Source organism: Aythya ferina (assembly GCF_964211825.1).
Source record: "Aythya ferina genome assembly, chromosome: 8".
Lineage (NCBI taxonomy): Eukaryota > Metazoa > Chordata > Aves > Anseriformes > Anatidae > Aythya > Aythya ferina.
In genome coordinates, this window is record NC_140304.1 from 26,029,398 (window position 1) to 26,056,936 (window position 27,539).

Consider the following 27,539-nt stretch of genomic DNA (forward strand, 5'->3'; position numbering starts at 1 on the left):
TTCCTTTCCTTTCATTACCCTTTCCTATCAATTATCTCATCCTTGCCTGCTGCCCATCTGAGCAAGCCAGCAGGACCCCCTCAGTGCCCGCCAGATTGTCTCATTCAGCTAGCTCTCAGGTTGCTGCTGATTGCCGTCTTTATTCATTACCAAAACACTTGCTACATGGTGCTTGGGCCCTGGCAACCAAACTCTAAATCCTGCCAGTGAGAAGGTAATTACTAGTACACCACAAACAGAGAATGGAGTCTGCTGTGAGTTGTTAGAAGCAGCCGTGAGATAGACCCGGGCTATTTTCCTGCAACTGTAGCTGACTACTTGCTTGTCACTTGGTATGTACTAATGACTGCCCTTCTTATTTATTTATTTATTTATTTTTGTAAAAATCTGAAAAAAATATAGTTCTAAACAAACTCACAGATGTGTCAATTTACAGGTGGGGAATACAAAATATGGTGTAAGAGGAGTTTTACCTAGGCTTTCATCTACAGATTTATGAAGTGGCTGCAGCCATCAGGGCTACTTGAATGCAGAAGGTATCCTGAGAGCCTTTTCTGATCCACAGGAGTCTATGTCCAGGGAGAAAGTTAATTTTCCTTAACTGTTTGCTGAGCTAAAATAGGTAATAGACAGTCTGTGTTAGGCAGCCAAAGTCTTCCAAGCCATGGTTTGCCTTCCTGTATCAGTTAAACATTACTTCCAAATGATCTTAGGCCTCGTTCTCTCATTGTATTCAAACTGCAAGAGGTCTCTGCTCATTTAGTCCTTTGTATTTACAACTCTTCCCTTTAAATACCTCTTTCAAATTTTTACTCTTTCACTTGGGAACCAAAGCTGATCCGTTTTGTTACTTCTAAAACATATTTACTAGGCAAAGATATTTCTGACATCAGCTGAAAAGTTCAGTGTGTCTTTTGCATCTGCTTTTCAAATCTTTAATCTTTAAAGTGCTCACAAACAAGGCAAATGCCTTAATGCTAAGCAGTCTCTAGCAGATTTGAAAGTGAAATTCAAGTGGCATTTATCTCCCATCAGTGGGAAGGATTTATCCTATTACCTATCACTGCCATTGACAAGCATTGGTCCTTTAAATCTCCAACATGTAAAGGGAACCAGACTCATCTAAAACTTTTCATATAAAAATATCACCTTTGATCCAAGTAATACAGAACTGTATGAGAACAGTTATAGTGAGAATACTGTATATCACAAGGGAAATAATTGATATATTGAAAGAAAGCCAAACAGATTTTTATTTTTTTTTAAGGAAAAATCTTTCATACCACAGAGTTAAAAAGACCTTGCCCCTGGATTTGTTTGCAGTGCTTTGCTTAAGGTTTAATTCTATTGATTACACATTCCATTTTCCAAAGTGCCATTTGCCTGAAGGAGCAGGTGGTGTTTGCTGTTTCCATTTAACTGATATATTAGCCATGTGGTGCACTGCATCAGTGGGCAGTATTAATCAATTTACGGCAAGATGACAGAGAGAATCACTCACAGCAAAATTGCAAGGGGGAAAAAAAGGACAAAAGCAGGAAAATAATGACCACTAATGGGGAACTTGAAAACAGGAAAAAAAAATCTGTGCTTTTAATTCTTCTCTTTCACAACAAATGAAATTGGAAGAATTTCAGAACAGCCAGTGTTAGAAAGGAGACAAATATCACTAAGTCCACTAGAAGACTTTTTATAAGCGCTTTGCTGTTTGGCATTATGGGATGCATACACAGTCAAAGCTCTCAGATACTTGCTGACAAACTTATATTTCGTTTCCTTAAATGAAAGCAAAATGCATCATACAAAATCAAAGTTGGTTCAGATCTTTTATTGGAAGAATAGTTCAGTTTCTATATGTGATAACTAATTTTGTATAAAGCTATTATCTACATTATTTAAAAAAAACATTTTGAGTTTATGATTCTACTATGAAGATTTCCATGACAGTTAGGTGGTTGTGTTTCAAATCATCTGGTTCCTTCCATTCATAAGATCTCATTTCCAAAATTTGAGCAAGTTGTATGTTGTTCTGTAATTATTAGTCTTCAAAAAAATACATATATTGATTTAAATGCAGTGAGAAAACAGAGAAAGATACAGACAGAGAAGGGCAGATGACTTCCTATCTGTTTGCAGTCAGGAAATGCATACCTTCAGAGATTACAGAAAATATACCAAAGTTTAACTAAATACTTTCACAGTCCAGATTGCTTTCTCAGCCACGAAGCAATGGAAATGAAGCATTGGCAGAGGAGTCTTAGGCTCCCCAACAATGTCGCTATCAGCAACTCAGAAGGCCTTGCTCTCTCCAGCCTTCCAGCGGGGCTGGAGTCTCACAGATACGTACCAAAATTGCAAACCCACATATTAAAAATCAAGCACCAACAATAGCAATGTTTTTTGAAAGATAAAAATGTAGAAATGCTTTCTATAACACATCAAATGCATTGCAAATAAATGCTTCCTGTAACACAGCAAATGCATTGCAAATAATTAGGGGGAACAAAAGAACAGACAGGATATTTATGTCATGATGTCAGCACTAATGTATTGCTTTTGTTTCAGCGTCTAATTATATTTTAAGAACTGGATGGAGTTTGATGACCTGTTTAGTCCCAAGATTCTATCACACCTCTCAGATGTGTAAAAGTAAAAAACAAACAAACAAACAAACAAACAAAAAACAAAAAACAAAAAAAAACACCTGTCCTGGGGAGAGAAAAAGCAGAGAAATCATTGTAATTCTATCAGGTCAGATGAACTGGGAGAAGACCGAACACAGATGTAATCTTCCCGCCACACCAGGTGAGGAGTGCAAGAAGTAAAGAGAGACAAGCAGGGAGTGGGATGCAGCTAAAGGAGAGGCCAACAGATGAGCAGAATGTTTCTCCATTCAGCCTCTGCAATGGTTACTGGATATAAGTCCCAGGAGCCACACTGGAGAAAAGTAGAAAACTGTGCACTCCTGTACTTAACCTGGTCTCCAAAAGGTTTGATCTGAACTTTCATTGTGAATGTCTGGACATATCCATCTAGCATAACATGTATGTTCTATGAATATATATAAGAGCAGGGAATTTTAAAAGAAATACAGACTTACTGATTCCAGTAGTAGTAGTAAAGGCAATTTAGAAATTTCAAGATTGGAACAAGAGTATCAAAAACCAAGAACTCAGCAAATCTACCCTTGGCAACATAAGGTAAAACGTCCGATTCACATTGTTTTGTTACAGAAAGGAGATAAATTCAACAGTTTCCACTGAAATACAGGTTAAAACTGTAAGGAATGTGAGTCCTTGTAAAAGGGAAGACACCACTTAGGAAAACTGTCAGATGTTCCTGAGGGGCATGTTATATATCTCCTTACACACTGTCTCCCTGAAGCTGACTTATCCTTGAGTATCAGCATGCATTTGATTGTTTAATATCCTATCCTTCCTTAATATTTTAAAGTACCACAAAACACTGAAACTATGCTTCATAAATTAACAAATAATAATAAAACAGTGCTTGAGGAATCTGTTTAAGTGATACAATATTAGCATAAATCATAGGCTTAATGAGAACTAAGGAAACATTTGACAACAGAGCATGATATGGCATAATTCAATAAAATAAAGTTATAACAGCTCTCAGTAGCACCAAATCATTAAATAAATTTAGCAAACTTTTCAATTAGACACAACTTCCGTGGATTTAATAGACTTGCTAATAGTTTGCTTTTGTATCTTTTGTGGTTTTTCCTCTTTGCATCTCTGGACAGAGAAAGGGTTTGAACATCTGAACAAACTCACAGGGCGTAACTGAAGATGATAAGAATGTGAAAAGCAGAACTGGGAACATCACTTTAAGACATTAAGTGAAATTATACATGGGCTAATTTACAGGGTAGGGACTTTTAAGGGAATTTTCTTGTATCTTCATGTGCTACTTCATAGCAAAACATTATCAGGAAACCATTTCAAAAAATCATGCCAGCATAGGAATTGCCACAATTAATGAATCTCATGGACCAATCTTCTCCATTGTTCTTTCCTTAAAAAAATGTCTAACAGTATGTATTTTGGAAGAAAATGAGAAAAAGCCCCAAAGCCTTACTTCACACAGCTGTTCAGGTAAGGTTACTCCCTTTGGTCTCTCTCTAATCCCTAATATGAAATAATTTAATGGTGAAACATATGTTTTAATAGTATCTGAAACTTGTTAGACAATTAGTACTCAAGTTTTTCTTGTTATGCATTCAAGGATCTAGGGGAGTGTTCCCATATTTTTGGTCTGTTACATCTGGTGGCTCTGAGTTTCACGATTGATTCTCTATATAAGGACTACTCCAGTAGCAGTGACTATTCTTGCTATTCTGTGGATAATTATTATTTTTCCTAGTTTTATGTCTGTTTTCTGTGGTGTCTGGTGTAATGCACTACGTAAAGGAAAAAGATGTTACATAGCAGCTGCTAAATGTTCTACTATCTTTGCCAAGCTATACAGCTCTCTTATTTATGCAGGCAGACCTTGGGTAGGAGATGCCAATTAGTTCAGAAGATGCAGTGTGTTCAAGCAGCAGTGGAAAGGACTATTCACATTTCTACTCACTGAAATGCAGGACATGGAAATGGAGGTATTAATATCCGTTTGCCTTTCCTACTTTAATATCCTCACTGAGAGATCACTGCCCAGACATCAAAATGTTTTTAGTGGTGATGTAAGGCTCGTTGCAATAGATAACCAAAAATCATCATGTAGGAACAGGGCCCTAGCCTTAACTTTTCTACATTACTGATTTTCATTTTTGTTTGTTTGTTTGTTTTACACACCCAAACACATAGTTTGGGGTCAGGCTGCTTATATGCATTTGTGAAGGGCTTCATAGAATAAGGCTATTTATATTTTCTGAGAGAAGGGAAATTTGCAAGTGCCTTTATCACAGTGACTGACCTTAGCAATAGAAATGATGCCACTGATGGTTATGATCCTGGTGCACATTCACTGCACCTTAAAAGGTTGCTTTTTACCTGTCTTTACCTTTTTACCACTACCTTTCAAGTGTACCATGATTACGACCATAAGCTGATTCTTCTCTTTTTCTCCTAAAGACAAGCAATTTGTTTTCTCAACTGTGATGATGCCCTTTCTCCTGGCCTGGCACATCACTTAAAGTTGGTTGGCATGATGTAAGGGAGGGGAGAGGCTGGCCTTCATCAGCAATTCTGCACAGATATGCCAATGTAGAATAAAAGCAGCCTTTTCCACATCAGGCTGCTTATTAAACAGCTCTTAATGGTCTGCAAAACCTTCCCTCTTCCCTCTCCCTCCAAAAATGTGCATTGCTTTATGGGGCTTGTGGGAACTACAGGCTGACTACATAGAACTAGAAAAGGATGAATTCTAATTAAGAGATAATGTCAGTGGAATAGAACTTTGTCACAGGATAATGATCCCCTGCTGTTAGATAAATATGGAAGCAAAACTTAGGCAGTTTTTGAAAATAAACATTGAGGTGAAGCCAAGATGTTTATACTCAAAAAGGGAAACATTCATCCCTCTGCAGTATTTCTATTTCATGGGGTTTTTTAATTAAACAAAACCAATCCTTTCCTCCCACCCAACAAAAAACATCTTCATTAATGACCTTAGTCTTGCAAACCATCACGAATATAAGATCCTCACTTAAATCAATAAGAGAGTTGTAAAGCAGTACTGTAAGGTTCACTCCATGGAAGTAATAGTTTTGCGAATATGATCAATAACACTTAGCAACTCTTACTACTATTTTTCCACTTTTTAATAATCAAATTACTAGCTATAATGAGCCAAACTACCTTTTGGCAAAACTCCTTCTTGTCAGTGGATGTATGCCAGCAGGCAATTTGGTTCAGTGTTTTACATATACTGTATTCAGTGGGCAAATTCTGATCTGTTACCTGTTTATATTTGGAATATATCAACAGAAGTCAGTGGAATTACAAAGTGAAAACTATGCAAGATCTGTTTATTAATGCTCTCACAGTGTCTTTAATTTACAATTTCTTGGAAACTAAGAACAAAATACAGCATGAAAAATATAGTGACATTTTAAGATCTGAAGCAAAAAGCCTCACAAGCTCTATGCCAGTCCCAACCGTAGGCTATGTGTTTTGCCCCCTGTTGAAGAGGAAAGCCATTCCCCTGTTCTTGCTCCCCTGGGTTGTCTGTGAATCTCGTAAGTGATACAATTCAAGTATACATGTACTTGTAGGTCTCAGGTCCTCGGATACTTTTTGCGTAAATTATACAAATGAATGTCACTAACAGACTGACAAACAGGCTTGCCCCAGTACAGCTTCACCTCGCTGATGCCAGCACTGGAGTAGCTTCTCTACTACCAGCAGAAAGATGGCAGGAGCAAGTATTTCAAGGATGCCATCGAGGCATTGATTGCCAGCAAGCAAGCAGCCCAGACATGCCAGCAGTTGAAACTCATCTCACATGACAGAACCTACAGCACAAAGATTCAGCTGCTTCCCTTCATAATTTAGGCTCCCTTCTACCCCGAATTACAGATTCTGTCAATTGACAGTAAAGTGTCATACATCTTTCTCCAAGAATAAGCATACTTTTAGTTAAATTGATTAAATGATTCTTGTACGTTTCTGTATTGTTTTTCTGTTCTGTTATTTTCCCAAGATGGTATCTAGCTGCCAGAAATAACATTCAGGAAAATTCAGAGGGGTGTTTTTTTCTTTTTCCTTTTTTTATTCTATATGAGCATGTATAAAATAAAATCAATTAAAAAGCAGGAATGCAATTTCTAGTGGCACTTTGCAATGACTGATTAATATATTTTGAATATTTTCCACTGTAAATTTGCTTTGCTTGATTTTCTTCCCTTGGAAACTGCTATTTAGTAAAAACTAATCAACATGTCAACATTTTGTTTATTCTTAAACAGCATCATTTATTATTATTATTACAGTGTCACTTTGTTGTTTGCCATGTAGAGGATTCTACGAGCGTCAGCTCCCCACGTGGCCCACCTATTTGACATTCAGGCTGCTTGCCCCCTCTTCCACTGCTATGACAAGGTTATACAAAGTCTGCAGCCCTGCAAAAACAGGTTCCTTTGGAAGCTGAAACTCTGACAGACTTCGTACACAGCAAGGCATCCGTGACATCTTGGCGTCTGCCAGCTCCATTCTTGCTTGATTAGCTCTTGGTTACCTCAGTGATAATGTCTGGAGGCACTGATTAATGTACAATAATGGTACATCTCACTGGAAAGATAAGCTTATAGGAGATCAATTAAACAGTGGCAATTTCACAGGCTACAAGCTAGAAGAATGGTACTCACAGCCTTTTCTTGGAGCTATTTTTTAATCAGTTTCTTCTGCCTGCTCTAGAATTTTCATATAAAACAGTAACTATCATAGGGGGAAAAAGAACTACCCTGAAAATGAAAGGTGACGGTACCCATTAAAATTACAAGGGAAAATGAATATGAATCAAGGCCCCTGAACATTCCTTCAGCTGTCAGAAGGTTACAAATTCTGCTTTGATGATAAGACAAGAAGTTTTTTGAAATGCAAACTTGCCATAAATGGTACATAGGAGAATGCCATTGTTTCATGCAATTACATTGTTGCCTGAGCAACCATGTACAAAAGTTAATGTAAGTACAGGTTTAAAGATGAAATGTCTCCTAAATTGGAATAAAAAACCATTTAATAGTATAGATGATCCACAGGAAAAAAAAAAAAAAAAAAAGAGAGAGAAAAAAAAAAGACACGAATGTAACTATAAAAAGACCTCTCCTTGAGCAGGAGTATAAATTAAAGGTTACCTTCCTCCTCCAGTTTTTAGTCAGATATTTTAATAATAATAAAAGCAAAAATCTTCAGGTACTATATGTTAAATAGATATAACAATGGAAAATTTAGGAACGCAAATATTATCTTGCTATTAGAAAATTTTAGAGAGATTCATCATGTAAATAACAAAGATTTCAAAAGATAGCTGTTTTTGTAAGGGTTTTTAAAACAGACAACAAATTATTTTGCCCTAGAAAACAGTACTATGGGAAAGTATTTTATTGAAATGTATCCAGCAATTGTTCTTCCAATAACTATATTTAATGCAGATGGGGGAGAGAGAAAGCCTATATTGTACTGGGCAGTCAGTTTTATTACTGGAATGACTACACTTCTTCCTATCATCAGCCTGGATTTAATAGCAGAATTATGGCCCATTATGTCTATTGCAATGACTTCTCCGGAACAGGGTGGCCAAAGATATATTTGAATGTGGAACTAAAACACATTGTTGGATGTAGTCTTCAGGGTATTTTGCATCCCTGGTCACATGCCAAAGTGGAGAAGCATCCAGAAATCATGAGAGAGAGACCAACGAGATCGCTAAAGAGCAGAAATAAAGACAGAAAAAGATCATCCTTGCTCTGCATTGATTTTTTTTTTTTTTTTAAATCAGAATATAATCTACAAAGAAACTTGCATTTACACTCTTACTTTTTAATGACCACAGCTGCCTCTGATGATAATATGAGAATAACCCTTTATAAAATAAAAATAGTATTTTTCTTAATTTGTAGGGAGAATTAGAAATACTCTATTTTGTTTTCCTTTCCTTTCAAATGTGTGTACTGTTTTTTAAAGAAAGATAAAATGTTCCTCTGCCTTTGTTACTGTAACCTTAAACAAAAAGTCTCCAGTATTTTGGTGGGACAAAGCACAGGAAAACATATTGAAAGGAACAATGCTGAACTACTGGATACATAGAGTAGCTGACCTAGCAGGTCTTTTCCATCTCTTATTTCTTTGACTGTGAGAAATGGTAGAAATGCATAATAAAGTCCAACACATATTCAGTAAGACACCAAGTAACACAGAATAATACAATTTTGCCTGTGTTAGGAAACAGTAAATGTATTTTGCTGGAAAAGTCAGGTAGGAAGAAAAGAGATTTCTGGCTGATGTTGAAAGAAAAACCTCTTTGTGCTAATCCAGTTGGGCATGATTTTCACAAGTGCAGAACACTTAAAACTCCACTTGAAGTCAATAGAAGCTGCAAGTGCTCAGCACTTCTGAAAATCAAGCCCCTCGGGAACTGGTGAAGAACAAAGAGCAAAGAACTTGTGCATCGGATAAACTGACTGTCAAAATTTGTAGAGCTGCCATCATCTTCTCATTTAAACATGTTCTTAACACCTTCCTCTGCCTCTGAGTGATAGCTACAAGTCACTCCAATCTGGCACTGGTTAGGCAAGCAGCAAGCTAAGATTTCTGCTTTTATGCTAATGCATTTGTTTCAGAGTTATCATCACGCCTGTACCAAACCCTCATCTGTCCTTGTTTATCTATTTAACACACCTGTTTGTGCCTTGTTTCCTACCCAGGTTGATGTTATTAGAACAGATACCTCCATAAAACATCAATTAGAGGTAATCAGCTCTTTCTCTCTCTCTTTTTTTTTTTTTTTTTTTAAATGTGTTATAAAGGCTCTCTCCATACTTGGAAGACCAAAAAATCCATAAATTATTTAGCCTCGCCACAGTGGTTATTAACCTGAGCTTGTAGAAATGCAAAATTATCAAGTTCACATTACAAACCACAGGTAATTGGAAGGTATCAAACTCTGTGCGTCTGTCAGATTATATCAACACAGTTAAGAACAAAAAAAGGAACTGAACATTGAACCCATCTCTGAAAAATGTACCAGTCACTTCAACAATTGTAGTTTGCTCCTGAGGAAACGTGAAAACTTAAGACCATGTCTGTGCAATGAAGAAATGAGATCTTATTGGAATTCTTATGAGGAAGAAAAGTCTTGGTATGACTCATAAAATAATAATAGTATGAATAATACTTTGTATTGTTTTAGTGCCTTCTGTCTCAGAAGCTGAAAGTAACTTTATAAAAATTAATGGATTAAGCATGACAATACACCTTTGAGGTGTACCGTTATCTTTGTTTTACAGATAGCAAGCTGAAGGCAAACAGATTCTAAATGCCTTCCTGGACTAACACTTGGAGAAAGCTCCAAATACAGCTCTTGCAGGGAACGTAGGCCTTCTGAGGAATCAGGGCAAAATTATCACTTCATTTGTCATTATAAGCCAGAGGATACCAAAATGATTTTGAACCTGATGGTCAGTGACATTTGAGGGAACACAAATCTCAATAATTGCGAATTTCCTCCTGAAGTCTGGAGGGTAGAGAAGACAAAGATCCAATACAGTGTTCCACTGACATCAAGTTGTATGTTTCCTATATCTGTTGGTTGGCAACAATCCCTAATAATCATCATGAACACAGAGTTCAGGACAAGCCACAGGTTTTTTCCTCCACCCACTGGATCTCATGGAGCATGTTTTGGGGTGAGGGTGAGAACTGGGGTTAGTGGAAACAGATCTGTAGGATAACAGGGTTAAATAGTTCTGCTAATAGAAAAATGATATGCGCTTAGTTAATAAACAAAATTTATTTCAGGACCACTGTCGTGGTTTAACCCGACCGGCAGCTAAACACCACGCAGCCGTTCGCTCACCCTCCCCCCTCCCTCTCTGGGACGGGGGAGAGAAATGGAAAGTGAAGCCCGTGAGTTGAGATAAAGACAGTTTAATAAGACAGGAAAAAAAAAATAACAAAATAATAATAACAATAATAATAATGATGATACAATGGTGATAATACGAAAGTAATAATAGTATGTACAAACAAGTGATGCACAATGCAATTGCTCACCACCCGCTGACCGATGCCCAGCCTAACCCCGAGCAGTCCGGCCCCCTCCCCCCGGCTAGCCACCCCTATATATTGTTTAGCATGACGTCAGATGGTATGGAATACCCCTTTGGCTAGTTTGGGTCACCTGTCCTGGGTCTGTCCCCTCCCAGCTCTTACTGCACCCCCCAGCCTGCCCGTTGGCAGGACAGAGCAAAGGCTGAGATGTCCTTGGCTTAGTATAAGCACTGCTCTGCAACAATTAAAGCATCGGGGTGTTATCAGCACTCTTCTCATTCTAAGCCAAAACACAGCATTCCACCAGCTACTAGGAAGAAAATTAATTCTGTGCTAACTGAAACCAGGACAACCACTCCGTTAGGGAAAAAAAAAAAATCAAGTACCTGAGCACTAAAATACATCTTTGAATAACTATCCTCCATTTATGCCAAATGACATAAGCTTGGATTGCCATCAATCCAGTGTACTTTGCAAAAAAAATCTTGATCTGTCTGAAATGGAAGAGCTGTCACACCAAGATAAGCTAGAAGACCACAGTTTTACTAAAAATTGCTATCTGGAAATTCTTTCTGTAGCAAGGTAAACAGTTCCAGCTAACATACTTTCTACAGAGTCAAAGGAAATATTTTCAAAGGATAACTGAGGTTCACATACCAAAATGCATATGAATTTCTCTCTTCTACTTATATCCTTATCTTTATCCTGACTGGACTCCTATCGCACTGCCAATTTAACAAAAGTGAACTTCAAAAATCTGAGTTCACATTCCTGTTTTCAATTGCAAAAATATTTGTCTATAGGCATAAAAGTAGTCATGCAGAAATGTGAATTGGTAAGCTTCAAACTAATGAAAAATCTATCCGGATGCATATCCTGGGGACAAGCCAGAATTATATGGTTTATTTAGACCCTTGGATTCACTCAGGCCAGATCTTACTGACCACAGCAACTTCTGGAAACATGCAGTTGTTGGTGTATTATTCACGTACTGCTAGACAAACTTAACACAAAAACAAGGACATATTGGCTACAGGCCCAGTAAAAAAAGCTCCTCCCTAATATGTTTATGACTAATGTTTATTACTAATGTGTGGAAATAAATTATTTACTTTACCTTCTTCCTGAAGTGACACAAGTGTAATGTTGGCAAATGTACCATGGACACTTTTCAATCTTCTGTAGATTTTAAAGACTGCTGTAAGAGTCATATAAATCCCTTCAAAAGATGAAGTTTGCACGTGTGTGTATACGTGGCTCTGTGTGTGTGAGGTATGGAAGATTACCTACTTCATTTCAGCTCAGTCATAAAGCTCTAGTGGTACTAAATCATCATACCACCAGGACTAGATATCTTTGAAGGATCTTTGCACTTGAAGCTGTCCTAATCTGAGATCTGATTCTTTTTATCTCTTCAGATCAGTTGAGCATGCGATATGTTAGAGAGCAATGTAGAAGCATAGCTGATGAGTTCCCTATTTAATAACAATTTGAGAAAAAAAGAAGAAATTTCTAAGTCTTCAGAAGTGTCCCAGAGTCAACTGCCTTCGCTCAAACTCATCATCTGTATTTGTATGCAGTTAAAAAGACAGATGTGGTTTTGTAGGATACCTCCAGTACAGTAAGTTTACAGGGGACCACAAGGTTCAACAAGTTTGATTTGCTGTGTGATACAATTCAATCCCTCAGTGTAAAGGCTCCTAAATCCCAGTGAGCGAACACACCAGCTAAGCATACCAGAGGGAGAGCAGCACAGTGGCAACACACTGACAAGCCGATTCGATTTCAATTAGCATTTCAACTTCAGCTGACAAGTCAGAAAGACAGAGTGGGGGAAACACACACGCAAGACAGCGATACTCAGCACAGAAACTCAGCAGACAGGGAAATAATGTAAAGGCTGCTTGATTTGCAAATTGACTCATGCGGAAAAATCAGTTTCCTTATTATTTTACAAGACAGAAAATTAAGGGAGGGATGTATAATTAGATAAAATTATTTCAATCTGAAAGAAAGTATCAGGAAAATGTGAGCAGTTCAGATACCTTTTAAAAATGCTATAGAAGTAACAGGCAGGGGGAGCTCCTCTACTGGTCAGAGGTGACAGTAAACCTGCCAGAAGGTCCAGGAGCTGCTGCCATAACTGAGCAGAAGCAAAAGTGGCCACCTGCTAATTAAAGGGTCTGAGTTAGTACCAAAAATTTTAAGGCTATGGGGTTTCCCACCAGTTATGAGCTGAATGGATGCAAAAGTGAGGATCTATTACAACTGGCATTTTTGGTGAAAATGAGCTGCACTTCAGATCTATTTTCCCTTGGGGTTTTGATGAAGGGGGACAGATGGTTGGATAATTTATACCATTTGGCATGTGGCTACATTTGGAAAAAAAAAAAAAAAAAAAAAAGAGAAAAGAAAAGAAACCAAGAGAGACAGACAGACATGAACTATACATATCTGGGCAGAGATGACACAGATCTACACAGACACCACCACCAGTACGTCTCTAAATATTATAATGGCAATTTTAAATGAAACATAGGGATTGGTGACTCCACTGCAGAGAAATTAGAGTGGATAATATGAACACTGATTCTTTAAAACACTCCCATCTGAAGATCTCAATTTTGTTTACATGAATACATGATTATGCTTTTCACCTCATTTTTTTTTTTTCATCCAAACATCTCAAGTTTTACCTCCTCTGGTACTTCAACTTGATGTAAATACTACCATTTTTCTTGTACAGTGTTGAAATTAGTAAAGTTCTCATTTCCTTTTTAGGAATGATCACATTACAAAAAATTCAAATGCAGTGCTCATATGCAGCTTCGTGAAATTCAGAGCACCTGTAATTGGAAATAAACTTGATGGAGTAGTAAAGACCACGCATTCTCAAATCTGGACATGCGAAATCATCTATGGAGTCACTACAAATGAAAACACACCAAACTGAGGGTAATTTTCAGCCTTTCTTCCTGTAGAAGTGAGGTTTAGGTAAAACAAAATCCCCTCTTGTCTGTCAGTTCCCTCCATACTACCACACCCACCAGCCAATATTCACCAAATTTCTCAAAGTAATCTCATTGATATTGCAGATAGAGAAAGATAAAGGAGAGGCACTCAGGCTGGTTCCCCAGATGAAGGCAAACTCACAACCTGCACTTGGGGGTGTATCATGCACCACAGCACCCAAATGAAGCAATGTCATGGGGTGCTGGTGTGCACAGCCCATCACTTCCATGCCTGTCTGCAAAACCAACCTCAACCAACTTCCGTGCTTGAGGGCCCCCTGGCTGCTGGAGGCATGATGCTCACCTCAGCAGCCTGTTTCCAGCCCTGGCTCTTCTCAGCAGCTAACATTTACTTGCTTAACCCTGTTCCTAGACCAGCCTCCTCAGGAAGGTCTCGGAAAAAGCCAAAGCAATCAGAATACGTAAGGAGAGCTGTGTCAAATCTAAAGCTGTAAATATTAAAAACCCATTGCATGAATATTGCAAAGCTAAATGCTGCATGTTGGCAGAAAGCCCGCAGTTGCTGGTGACCTTCCTTGGGAAGGGAAGGCCGACCTCCAAACAGCCGTGGGGGCTGCGCCTGTTTGTGTTTATCGTGCATAAATATACGCTGGTCTGTTGACCAAGTTCGCGGGACATTTACAGTAGTTATTAAACCCGATCTGTATTGTTTCAACCTTTCTAGAGCTCTGCCAATGTTTGTACAGTAAATGCTCTCATCTACAAAAGAAGATGAGGAAAAAAAAAAAAAAAGAAAGTGAAGCACGATGTTATTGGACTCACAGGCCCTCCCTCGCAGGCTGGACAGTTTGCTGGGGCTGGTACGTGGGGAAAGGTGTGAAAGCAGCATGGGGCTCCCTGACTGCAGCCCCAGGACACGCCACTTTCTAAACGCTAAAGCAGAAAGCAGCAGCTCTGTCTGGGCCACACACAAGCCGCTACAGAGGCTGCTGTGGCTGGTACGGACTCTGATGTGTTTGCACCAAAAATGCCTGCTGCAGTTTGTTGGCGTGGCCTGGGAGAGAGGCACACAAGTGGCATTCTGAAGAGCAACAAGGAACTTTAGGAAAGGCTTTGGAAATGCTCGGCGTTTACAGCGTATGCAGAATCACAAGAATGCCTTGCTTTGTTTCCTGGACTTGAATTTTGAGTGTGAGACCATCTCTTTGACTATTAAAAATGCAGACAAACCCCATCATAATTAATCTGAATTTACTCTGGTGGAACAAAACTTAGAACCAGCTTTGAAAATCCCACTAATTTTACAAGGGAAAAAAACACTGCAGGTCTTTTAACAGTGGAAGTGTTGGTGAACACCTTAGACACATCTCTGGCACTAGAGATTTTTATTCACTGGGCTTTTAATTTGTTTTCACAGCGGTTTGAACAAATTGAATTTGTTAATTAAAGCGGTAAAATGAAATGCTGAACATTATTGACTAGATGCTAATTACATTAGAAGAGATATCAGGGGAGGGAGGAGTCCTTGTTTTCAATAGCCAGGACAAATCATATTAAGAGAGACAAGTGATCGGTCTGAGCCTAAAATCTGCAGGGAAAAAAACTGTTTACATGTTGTGGTTTAATGTTTATCATTCATGATCTTCAATTGGCAATACCAATAGAAACATGATTACTGCAGCTTGCTATTGTACCTCTTTTCAAATTTCACTCTAGTTTATAACATTCACTAAGCAGAGGTCATTACCCAATTAAATGCAATGATGCTCACTGTGCTAATCAGGGAGGACATTATTCTAAAGTTGGCCTCATGAAAATGCAAGCAGCTCACATTCCATCTCTGAAAAGCCCTTTGAGTCTTCAAGCTGTAACTTTTAGTATTAAAAAAATTAATATCAATTAGATTGTTTTTTCTTCACACTGACTTTCATTTTATGACCTTAATTTCCATATTAGCTTATTATTTTCAATAAAAAATTAATTTTACCTTTCATCTACTTGTTTGAGAATGGTTGGAACTTGGTATTACTTTATTCAATATAATTTAACATGAATCTATACCATATCCTTCTTGCTAATGTCCAATAACCAGTTTCAGCTATGGTAATACCTGGACCCAAACCTGAACACATTTTTTTGAACATATGTAGATATGTTCACCAAATGAATTTATGATCAAAGAAAAATCCTGTAAGTTCTTATTGATGTGAAAACGCCAAGAGATTTTCATCCCTGAGGTACCTAAGTCAGGTTCAAAAATACCACTGAGGCTCTAAATCTCTTAATTGATACTTAAAGTTGTACCCAACATGCATAAGTTTCTTTCCAGATTGAAGATGTAGATACAAAAATGTGTGAGTCAAAAAAAAAAAAAAAACAGCTTATGCTTTTAGAGTTCTATTGACTCTGCAGTACTAGCAGGTGTAATAAAGATTACTATAAGCTTTCTGTGTCACTGCCATCAGAAGATGATTCAGAATACAGAGAGAGGATTTGCTGAGTAAGAGCAACTATTTTTAGATTGACAGTTTTCTTCCTCTCCACTGTGCTAATAATCATGTTCCTCTTTTTGAACACCACCAGGATACTTAGTGCTTTACAAAAACGTAAGGAGACTTTTAGAAGGAGCGAAGACATTTCATTCTAAAAGGCATCAAAGTCTCTGCTGCTCGTAAATACACTATAAACAATAGATGATGTTGCATTAAAAAGACACAAAGAACAACAGTAGCACAGAGAATCAGTTTTAAAGCTTACTGGGCAGAGGGAATAGATGTTTTTCTTCCTTTAGAGTCGCAGCAGAGAAGTAGCAATAAAATGATGAAGAACTGATACATGCAAATGAAATAAACTGAAGCAACTATTTATATGTCTGGGAAATAGGGGAAGAGCAACAAAACAAAACAAAACAAAAAGCCATCAACTGCAACCATCAGTAACAGCAGAACCAGCTGCAAAGCAAGGCACTACCACCTGCATTAGCTTAAACAATGAGTGCAAAAAAGCCTCAAACATAGGAAGGTGATAAATTAAAGGTTCTTAGCTCTGGCATGTTGAGAGTGTCTTAATAAGGACAAAGAAAAACAAAACAAAACAAAACAAAACAAATACTCTTCCTGTTGCTTGTTAAAAGTGTGTGCTTTGTCCTCCTTTCCAGTACTTACAAACAACACACAGAATGGCCGAAATGGCACATTTGTTTTTCATTTCTTTGGGGGAGTTAATTGCCTGAGAGCAATGCAACCTGGCTGGGCTCAGTATGGTCCCAACATTGTGAATGCTCACCCCATGTGCAACTTCATGCATTCAAGCAGGCTTATTGAATTTGTGTGCATGTTTACTTGCACAATGAACACTTCAAGCATGGTCAGTGTTAAGGAGTCCGGAGGCCCTGGGAACAGGGCTGCTCCAGTCTCTCCAGCCTGGAACAAAGCCAGCCAAATCGCTGCTCATACATTGGAAACCACTCTGTGCATGTGCAGTTAGTCTGAAGAGTCAGGATAGACCTATTATGCATAAGTAAGGTGTAAATTGTAGCTGATTTTCACAGTGCTTCTAGCTATTTAGAAAAGCAGCCGCTTCCTCCAAACATAGTTGGAAATGCTGTCTCACATGTCTTTTGTAAAGAACATGGAGTGTGACCTTATAATATGGAAAATCAGATACAATACAGACAGCTGACAGTTTCAGCTTTGGCTGATAGGTCTGCAGAGAGATGCAGATGTACAAGCTGGACCTCTGGGAACCTACCTGTTAAGATGACACAAACTTCAAATACAACCAAGAACTCATTCTCAGCATATTAGTTTTTAAAGTCCTTACTTAAAGATAGCAGAATAATAATCAAGAGTCTGATACTACCTGCATAACCTTATTCTGCTCTTTCACTTAGCAAAACTAAGCTGCTTGGGATCCAAAGCAAACAATACCGGGGTCTGGCTATTTCAAGCATCTATGGCAATTCTTTATATCAGCCCATACACCAGATATGAATCTAGATCTTAATATAAGTGTAACATTATTAAAATTAAATATATATATAATACACTCATATATATAAGTATAAATTAAAAAAAAAAAAAGTGTATCTTTGATGTATCTAACAATACATTTTTTGAAAGCCTCTTCCCTTTGCTAGTTATGGTCTATTCGTATATACTTGATCTACTTTCTAAACTGAGTGGTTTGGTTGTTTGGTTTGTCTGAGAAGCCTTCTGAACAGCCCATTTACCTTGGGTCTTTTAGAATAAGGTGCATATAACAAAGTGAAGTTCAAATTTGAGCCAAATTTTTGGCCACAGAAATGGAAGAGCTACAAATTAGAAACCTGAAGTAAAATGCATGCAAATGCTATCCAGAGGAAGTTATTACCACTAATGCTTGTGAGCTCCTGCTGTGTTGCTGTGGTTTTACAGATATTCAGTGTAGGTCTGTTGCGCAACAAAAGAATTTAGCTCTATGTTTGCATGAAAGAAGGAATAAATTTGTTACAATCAGTAAGCAAAATCCAAAAGGATTGGACATCTGCCTTGGAATCTGCTTGCTATACAGAAAACAGTTTAATATTGGCAATGAAACAAATCTAAGAAGTGTACAGGACCTAATTAAAGGAGACGTGCTTAGAAAACAGATATTAAAATAACAGTCGACTAGTTTTGGATTAGAGAAGAGAAATTACAAAGATAGAGAATAAGTTTTATGGTGATGATTTTCTGATGTTGCCAGACAGTCCACTTGTTAAAACTGTCTTGATAACAGCACAGTATGACACTTACAGTAGTGAAAAGGCCATGGAAGCAATACAGTTCCATAATGCTGTGTTTTTAGCTTTGGTCTTTAACAGTCTCCTTGACTGCTGATCCCTAAGTGCATGGTAAAAAAGTAAACTTTACAAACAGTAAATGAAGGTATGATCTTATACCTTCCCATCAGAAACACATAATAAAGGAAGGAGCAGCTCTAATTTACAACGTTAGATGTATCAGAGGAAAACACACAGAACAAATTTACAATGAAATTACTATCTAGATGTTTTATCAATACCTCCAAGAAATATAAAAATAAATGCCCAGGGTTGCAATTATCTATCTGCACATTCACTAGTTCCCCCCCCCCCCTCCCCCAATGAAAACTTAAACTGAAAAGCGTGCATTTGGCTGTGCCAAGAATTTTGCTGCAGGACTGCTCCATTTCACTCATGTTCTGGCCTGAAGAGATTAATCCCTGTCACCAGAGGGATATTTGCTTTTTAAAAAAAAAAAAAAAAAAAAAAAAATTATTTCTTTCTTTCCGTTTTTATGTTTCTTTCTTTGTCTTAAACAATTCAAATTATGACTTCACAAGAGAGAGAATTTCACATTTTCCATGTGACGAAAAATCACCTCTACTTAAATATCAAATGTAATTTTGCTATTGACTTTACTGAGCCACTAGAACTCAGGACTGTGATCTGTAGGACACACAGTCATGGACAGTAAGAAACTCTGGGCAACATAGTGCTCTGGAGCTGATTGGATTTTTGAGAGTTGCATCTGGACTCCAAAAATCAAAACTTTGCTTTCTACTATTCCTCCACCTGCATTTCAGAAAAGCAAGCACCACAAGGATTGCTTGTTAGAGAGCACATCTAGCCCTCAGAAAAGTTTCAGGAGCTACAACTGGCTCAGAAGAAACGGGAGTTACAAAATGACCTCAATGCCCTTCCTCATGCAGCTCTGTGGAAGCTAGCAATAATCTGTGTCATATTTTGGGAAGTCAGTAGAACATCATGATGAAGAAATGCCCTAAAAATGAAAATAAAAAGCCAAGGGTATTGATACTAGCACCGAATTTGGACAGCCATTTAATTTTCAATTTCCACTAATTCCTAAATGTGGTCAATGAACATGAAGAATTTCAGTACATTACCTCCAGAACAGATTAAAGCTACAATCAAAAGCAATAAACTAAAACACAAAACATAATTGAAAAAGTAGGAACCGCAAGTCCTTGGTCAGCCTAATGGATGTAGGAACTGAAGCAATTTGTGAGCACTCATTCAGTTTTGTCTGAACAGTCCACTACCACATCGATGACGAGGCAGTAGACCATAAAGTTTGTCACAGAAGTGTTAGAATCAAATTAGCAAGGAGACAAAAACGTATCTTACCTCTGAAAAAAAAAAATTACCTCTGGGTTTATATTAGAAGAAGAATAATTTTATATTGCAGTGGCTTGGGTTAAACTTAAGACATATTTGTATTTACTCAAATGCATTTGTACTGAAGGTGTGGCCAAAGCTCTACCATTAATATGGAGACATGCACATATATAACAAACATTTTCTTGTAATGTTGTTCTGGGCAGAGCGCACCTACCTACACAAACCTAGACTGCATTCTTCATAAAATACTGCAAATCTAGTATGTAAAGGAATGAATCTCTCATTAAACTTTATTTTCCTGCAGTGAAACTGTATGTTGATGTGCAAGATAACCCAAATGTGAGGGCTATCCCAGAACTATAACAGGTGACACTGTAAGCTAAACACTGACTTCTGTAGTACAAGCGGTAATCGTTGTGTTCTCCGTTACAAGCAACACTGCAGAACTGCTACCAGTAATGATACCCATCACAGAATGTTGTAGCTGGGTGATTTAAAGGAGAAGAGTCTGGACTTTGAATTTCTTTTTTTTTGCCATTCATATGCTATGGAGTCTTAGATTCTTTCAGAGCTGATGTTATGTCAATGCACTCATTACAGTTTAGCTGAGGTCTGTGTATTGTTCTTCATATATATTCACAGCATACAGTAAACTCTAATAGCTCCTTTGGAGCTGTTACACTGTATGCTGTAAATGGTTATTAACAATAGTATTCATTCATTTACATGTAATGGATTCATAATAGCAAAAGTAGAGTGAAAATCTTACGCTGTAATATGAAAAGTAGATACTGCATAAAGGCAGCATTTTAATACTCAATACTCTGATTTAATTATTTTTAAAATATCAATAGGTCCTGGTTCAGCAGCTTGTAAAATTACACAAGCCAAAGCAGCCTTTAAGTCAAAGGAGCACAATGAATAGCGTGCACAAAGCCAGAGATTTCCACAGGCTCAATTGTCCCCACAGATCTGCCAACATTAGGGATGTGAATCCTCTCACATAATGGTTTCTGCCAGTAAATTGGCACTAAGAGGAAGAGATTTCCCACCCCATGAGCTGTCCCATCTGTGGCAGTACCCCACACAGGACACCCACCCTCCAGGCACTGTCAGGTGCTCCAGGCAGTTGCACTCCATGTGCTGGAAGATTGAGAGGGAACAGGAAGAAAATCACCAGACACAAAGTCATATCATTGCTTTCCAAAATCTACAGGCAGGTCAGCCTGTTCACCTTTAATATGGCATCCTTCTCATATTAAACCTCTCTTGAAAGGTAATTAAACATGGCATAGAAGATCCAAACTGCTGTGTGGAATTTAGAAATGAAGCCCTCCATCTCCAAGAAGTTGTGTCCTACAGGAACAAATCCTGCTCATCCAAAGTGGACCAGTCCCCAAAAGACCTCCTGAGGGAAAACATTCATTTTCAACCACAGTATACAGTACCAGAGCCTCATTTTTCCCTCTGTTTCCCTTCCTACTGAACTGAAATAAAAACAGTCTTTCCTTTTAGGTTATTTTAGGTTTTCTTTATGCTTAAAACCAGCTAATGTCAACCAAAGGAACAGATTTTAAAATGGAGTTACTAGCAAACCATGAACACACTGAGTGAGGACTGACAGACACTGCTGTGACAAAGCAGTTGAGCTTCTACTATAGGCTTGTTCAAGTCATGTTTTATTTATCTAAGGGTTTAGTACATTTGGAAGCATATTTTCCATGGATGTTTTTTAATAACCTGGGATGACTTCTGTAGTGCTTCTCTCAGCAAAGCCTTAGATGGCAGAATAACATGAGAATATCAGGTCTCATTATTTCAGCTTAATAATTGGTTTCTTTAGTCATCCAGAAGTCTAATGGAAACTGTAAACATCAATACAAATTTAGCTTTAGTTGGTATCCTCTGAATACCACTAATTTAGCCATTACTTAGATTGCCTCGTAACATAAATGTAATGCCTTTGTTCTCAGCAACAAGATGAAATAGAAGAAGAAAAAAATACATGTTCACAATAGTCAGGGCAAGATACGCAGCTAAAAGTAGTTTTTACCAAAACATCTGAGCAGATTCTCATATAACATGTAAGGTATTGGTGCTTGTGTCTAGCACAGTCACAGGAAGAGAGATACATTTTTAAAGGATTCACTAGATAAGCTGTTTACAGGAGCTGAGTCCAACACCCACTAAAATCCACCAGCAGTTATATATCACAAAAGACTAATTTGCTTGAATACTTGAATAGTTTATGTTGAATGGTAAAGAGCAAATGTTTTTCTTTCTTTCACTATTTCTTATTTTTATTGGGTTGTACAAAGATACTGTAATTATACTGACATAAACCATGTTCTAATTTACCTGTGTTTTACAGCTGTTGTTTCTGAGCTTACACTAAAGGTCAACAGCACCATTTGTAGCTCTGGCAGGGGCATTCAAAAGACTCTTACAAATTGGTAACATTTTGGAAAAACAGAATCAAGAAAATTATAGCTGCTATGCCATTTATTTCTGTCTGCCTATTAAACAACTATTTCCACATAATTTATATGTGTAACTATTTAATATAATTATTGAGTGGCAATGACATTTCATAGCAGTGGAAACAAAGAGCTAATATGTTAACCCCCAGGACCCAATCTTTCCAAGGTGAGTGTTTGCACATTGTATTCAAATTAGCAGAGATACAAAAGCATAGGCAGTTATATAGATTATCTTTTCTGTGAATATATGTAGAACACTGCAAAATGATTTGATTTTTTTTTTTTTCCCCTGGCTATAAATAACTGAAAAGATACACTTGTGGTTCATGCTAAAACTGAATCTTAAACTATGAATATCACAGAAGAAACCAACTGTTCTTTTAGATCTGAATGACAATGTTTACTTCCATAGCATAACTGTCTCTTTGTTCATAGGAATGAAAAATAAAGCTTAATATATTCAGAGCTTTTTTATTGCTACTAGCAACAGACGAGCCTGCTTTGCCTCAGATCACAATCAATTAAAAATAATTGTAATTATCAAGATTGTACCCAATCACAAGTGCTACTGTATTGCAAGTATATTCAAAACTTCATGGACAGAGGGCAGGGAAGGAGGTTAGAAAATCTTAATGTGAAAGAAAATTTTATTATTTGCATAGTGCATTTAATCTACAGCAAAACCAAAGTCATTTCTTCTTCATTCCTAGTTTGTATTTTTATGTTTAACTATGTTTTGAGTGGTGCCAATTACCAATGTGATAGTTCCAGACTTGATTATCTCCCTGATTTTAGAGAGTCCTGTTCCATTGATAAGAATCTCTGGTATACAGTCTGTATCACACAATGCTGCTCCATGCTTGATTTTGAGTTAAAAGGACCATAAATCCTGCTTGGCAACCTGGTCTGCTGGAATAATGGAGAGTGCTTGGCAGCAGTGGCTGAGCTGTAATTCAAGCTCATCTTCTCAGACAACTGGAGAGGGACACACATGGCCACAGAACTCATTTCAGAGTCTGAAAGCCATTAAACATCTTTTGCTGGCTTCTACACGAAGGAGTGCGATGCCAGAACCTCAGTGCCAAGGGATACCCAAAGGGAAGGCATATGGTCTGCTTTCACTTGTGCTGAAGAGTTCATTCTTGTTATTTAAAGAAATAATGGAATGTATGCTTCTTTCCTCATCAACAGCTTGGCTGTTTTAAAGGACGAATATTGATATACTATTAAATCAAATACGATATCAGAGTGTCCTTCACACTGTGCACTGGCTGTGTCTGCAAAATGGTGGGATGAGCAGAGGAGGAAGGAAAAGTCCCAGGAGAGAATCCAGCTCTGTTGCTTCTGTTGCTCTAAGGAGTGCCTTGAAAAGTGCAAGAATCATTACCCCACTGCGCTGTGCCAGTCACACAGTAAAGCCGTGCTGTGAGCATTACCCAGGACAGTTATTGCTACTCCTGATGTATAGCAAGTACAGAAGATACACTCTCTGGCAGAAAAGAAAGCTTGTAAAAGCTATCAATTACACAACTTTTCCCTGGTGTAATCAGCCCCTACACGATCTACTTTCACATCAAAACCCTCCTTTTAGCACAAAACTGAAATCTACCATAATTAATGTCAATATTGTTAAAGTTGCCAGTACAGCATGTTAGAACCATGTGCAGAAAACCTACAGTTGGTTTAGAGCAACTGGTACAGTAAGTGCTCATTGTAAGTCCTTACTTCATCCCATGTAGGAAAGGAAATTTTGGTTATTTTAGGATTCACAGACTGGCTTTGACATAAATACTAAATATAACCAACCATCAGAAATAAGGAACAGAGAGCAGGTATAAAGAATTAGAGGAAATCAGTGAGAATAACCTGGAATGGTGTTGGAATTCCCCACATCTTTTTACCAAGTGTATTTGCAGAGGATAAGGAATGGAGATGGTGCTGTATAAGCAGAGCAACACTCAAGCCTTTTAGATCTGCTACTCTTTACAGCTCATTTGAAGCCTTGGCTATATTTGTTGAATCAATACTCAGGCAGCTGTTTTGATAATTTCACTCTGATGGCATTTATCCTGGAAGGACAGACAAAGGGGAAAAGCAATCATCCCAACAAGGCCAAAAGTCCTCAAAGGTTTCCAAGGCAAAAACAGACTGAAACATCAGATACCAATTTGCTGAGATCAACACCATGAAAACCTGCAGCTTGTGTTCTTGAGCAACATTGGCTGAGTAGGAGTTAGGGAAAGAATAAATGTGGCAAAACAAACAAAGGTAGCATTTGTGACAAAAATGTGAACCAATTTACATATATCAATTACTTTTAATAAAATAAAAGTTAATTGCTAAATACCCAGATTGGTGACTCTACAAAAATCTGACATCTGACTTGATACTTTGACACCTGTTCCGTCCTGCCCTCATCTTTTTTTTTTCCATTTAGGAATGAATTTTGCAATCAAATGATTGCATAAGACCAAGTTTCATAAAATAGTTAAAAAACAAGTCAGATAAATGCAAGCAGGTACTACTCAACCTCCCAGAGTAAACACACTAATGGAAGGCTAATTAATCCATTAAGACACACGCTACAACAAGACAATGAAACTGAACATGGAAACATCAATTTTATAACTCACTGTGCTATAATTATTCTCTGGCTCAGTGAATGCATACACCCTTTCAGGAACCTACAGTGCCTTTCATATTACATAAAGGATTAAATCTTTAACCCACACACAGGAAATACAGACTTCTGTAATGTTCCCACACACTGTTAGATATTGTTTGTTTCTAGTAGAATCTATGTGCAACATCTGAAAAATGTTGTCTGAATGGTATTTTTCAGACATGTAAGTATCTGTGCCCTGATTACATCTTCCACAACTGTGTGTCCAACAGTATAATACATTTCTAAGCAGCAATCTAGACTATTCATGAGAAAAAAATAGGAAGAATTCAAAGATCTTTACTGTGTATGTTAGTCATTATGCTTAAATGGAGCACAAAGACATTTCTTTTAAAAATATGAATAAATAAATAAATAGGAATGACCCCTCGCAAATAATACATCAGATTTTCTAGTATGTCATCTAAGTGGATTTTCCAAGCAATGTTCACCCAGTCAAAAAAAATACAAAAAGACAACATAAATCAAAATAAAGTGATCCAAGAATTTCAATTCATTTATTCTATAAATCCTGAACATAAAACAGCGTGTCATATACATGGAAGATCCTAAGATCCTCTTAGTAATATTTTGTTCTCTCGTCATGCATAGGGCACCTAGTGATATGAAGAGGAGTTTGAATATATAGGAAAACTGAATCCAAATTAATCATGTAGAACTGTGAATAAGATTTTCCCTGTAAATTATTTGTAATGTTTATTCAGAAAATTATTAAATATTTTTATTCTACAGTCTTTCAAAAGTAACCACTAGTTTGTATAGATCATATTGCTAATTTTATTTTATTTCTATATGTAAGTACTAATTTACATCACTTTGCTTTGCCCAGTGCTGCCACATGCACACACATATATCTGGTGAGTTTGCTGGTAACACACACAGAGAAGCCCACAAGGTCATTCAGCATTACAATATCTCTCTACAGCTGAATAAGAAGAAAACCATTCAAAGGTTTTCCTGAAAAATGTGATTTAGTAGCCAACAGTCAACTTCACCAGTTTCTTTTATCCCTATCAAAAGTAAACAATTGCCTGATATTTGTTTGCCTTGAAGCTACAAAAACTAGGCACCAACTCTCTCCACTCTGTCATTCGTGCTCCTATCCTTCCAGTCGGTAGAAGTGCCAGTTTAGTGCTATCAAATGCAAAGAATCAATATGCTGGCAGACACAAATAGCACGTTGAGCCATCAGACCATAACAGCCTGAGATCGGTTTTATTTTTTTCCCTCTTGTTTTTGTGTTGCTTTTTCCCTACTGTCTTATCTGGAGTCATTGGATAGAAGCCATCTATCAATCAAGTGAAGTCTCAACAAGGTTTATTACTCAGCTGCTCAAAACAGGGAAGAAAGATCAGGGCTCATTATTATCATGGAATATGCTAGAATATGCTTTATTTTGCAGTGATACTTTTTCTTTGCCACATTAACTTAACAACATGATTTTAATTGACCCACAGGGCTTCACTTACTGAAAAATGTAGCTTAGAATTTTTGTATATGAAAGGTCCCTGCATGATTTGGAAGAATATTTGCAAGGTCACTAATATTGTTGGTTGGCATCTTATTTACCCTACTTGATTCTATTTGCACATGTGCCTGAAGGAACCAACAGCCACAGGTCATTTTCTATGAATTCGTGGAAATAACTCCCTGTACAGCAATCAAAATGTATGTTTCCTTCTATCCTAATGCAAAGAAGTTCCCCTTCCGAAACTCTTCTTCAATGTCTGCTTTTTGCAATAGAGAAAAGAGTATTTTGTGTTTCCTGACTTAATAAAGCTAATCCCAAAATATGAGTTAGCCATGTATTTATGTATCGGTGGATGTAGGCCACAGAGAAAAGACTTGTAGAGGTGTGGGAATCTTATATGAGCCAAACACCGCCTCCACACTGGATTCATCTATCCTCATCTGTAATGAAGATGATCATCTGAAGGATGAGTCAGGCTGGTATAATGCTGGCATACAGTAATAGCTTTTTTTTACGGCTGTATAAGGGACAGGAGATGGCTCTATTTTCTTCCCCCTTAAAAACTGAAGTTTTAAAATTAGGCAATCCCATTGTAATTTTATCATAATTAAAGACTGAGGCATATAGCAATAGCAATGCTCTCTGAATTCACAGAGATTCATTCCGGGATTTCTTAGTATCCTGTAATTAACACAGTGAAGAACCTTAAAATTCACTTAGCAATTAGCAGTGATGAACAAAAATGAGTTGCCTTTAAGGCACTTAGGCCATATTCACACATGCTATTTTAAGAACCAAGCTGCTTAATTTCTACACCTGCACACTAGGCTCCTGGATCTGGAAGGATGATTCAGACAGTTTAAGTTAGGACTGGAAGTTTTTTATATCCAGAGTCACAGTGACATAATTTGGATCCCAATGCACATGTTACTTCTCAGCAAACAGCTTTCTTCCCCACTGCTAGTTTCACTGAGCACTGTCCTGGTCTCTTATTTTAAATCTGGGATATGCCACATATAAAGGCTTTAAATCCCCGGTAGCAATAGCAAGATAAACCAGCT

At 37.5% G+C, this 27,539-nt stretch overlaps 1 protein-coding gene and 1 long non-coding RNA gene across 3 annotated transcripts in view; one reads left to right on the top strand and one right to left on the bottom strand.

Moving 5' to 3' along the window:
* Positions 1-27,539, bottom strand: part of BEND5 (BEN domain containing 5) — a 931,317-nt gene that overhangs the window by 485,269 nt on the left and 418,509 nt on the right. The window lies entirely within an intron of this gene.
* Positions 248-4,618, top strand: LOC311440778. Its single transcript, XR_014695575.1, has 3 exons — positions 248-332; positions 4,056-4,115; positions 4,506-4,618. It is a non-coding gene; the product is annotated as an uncharacterized lncRNA (long non-coding RNA).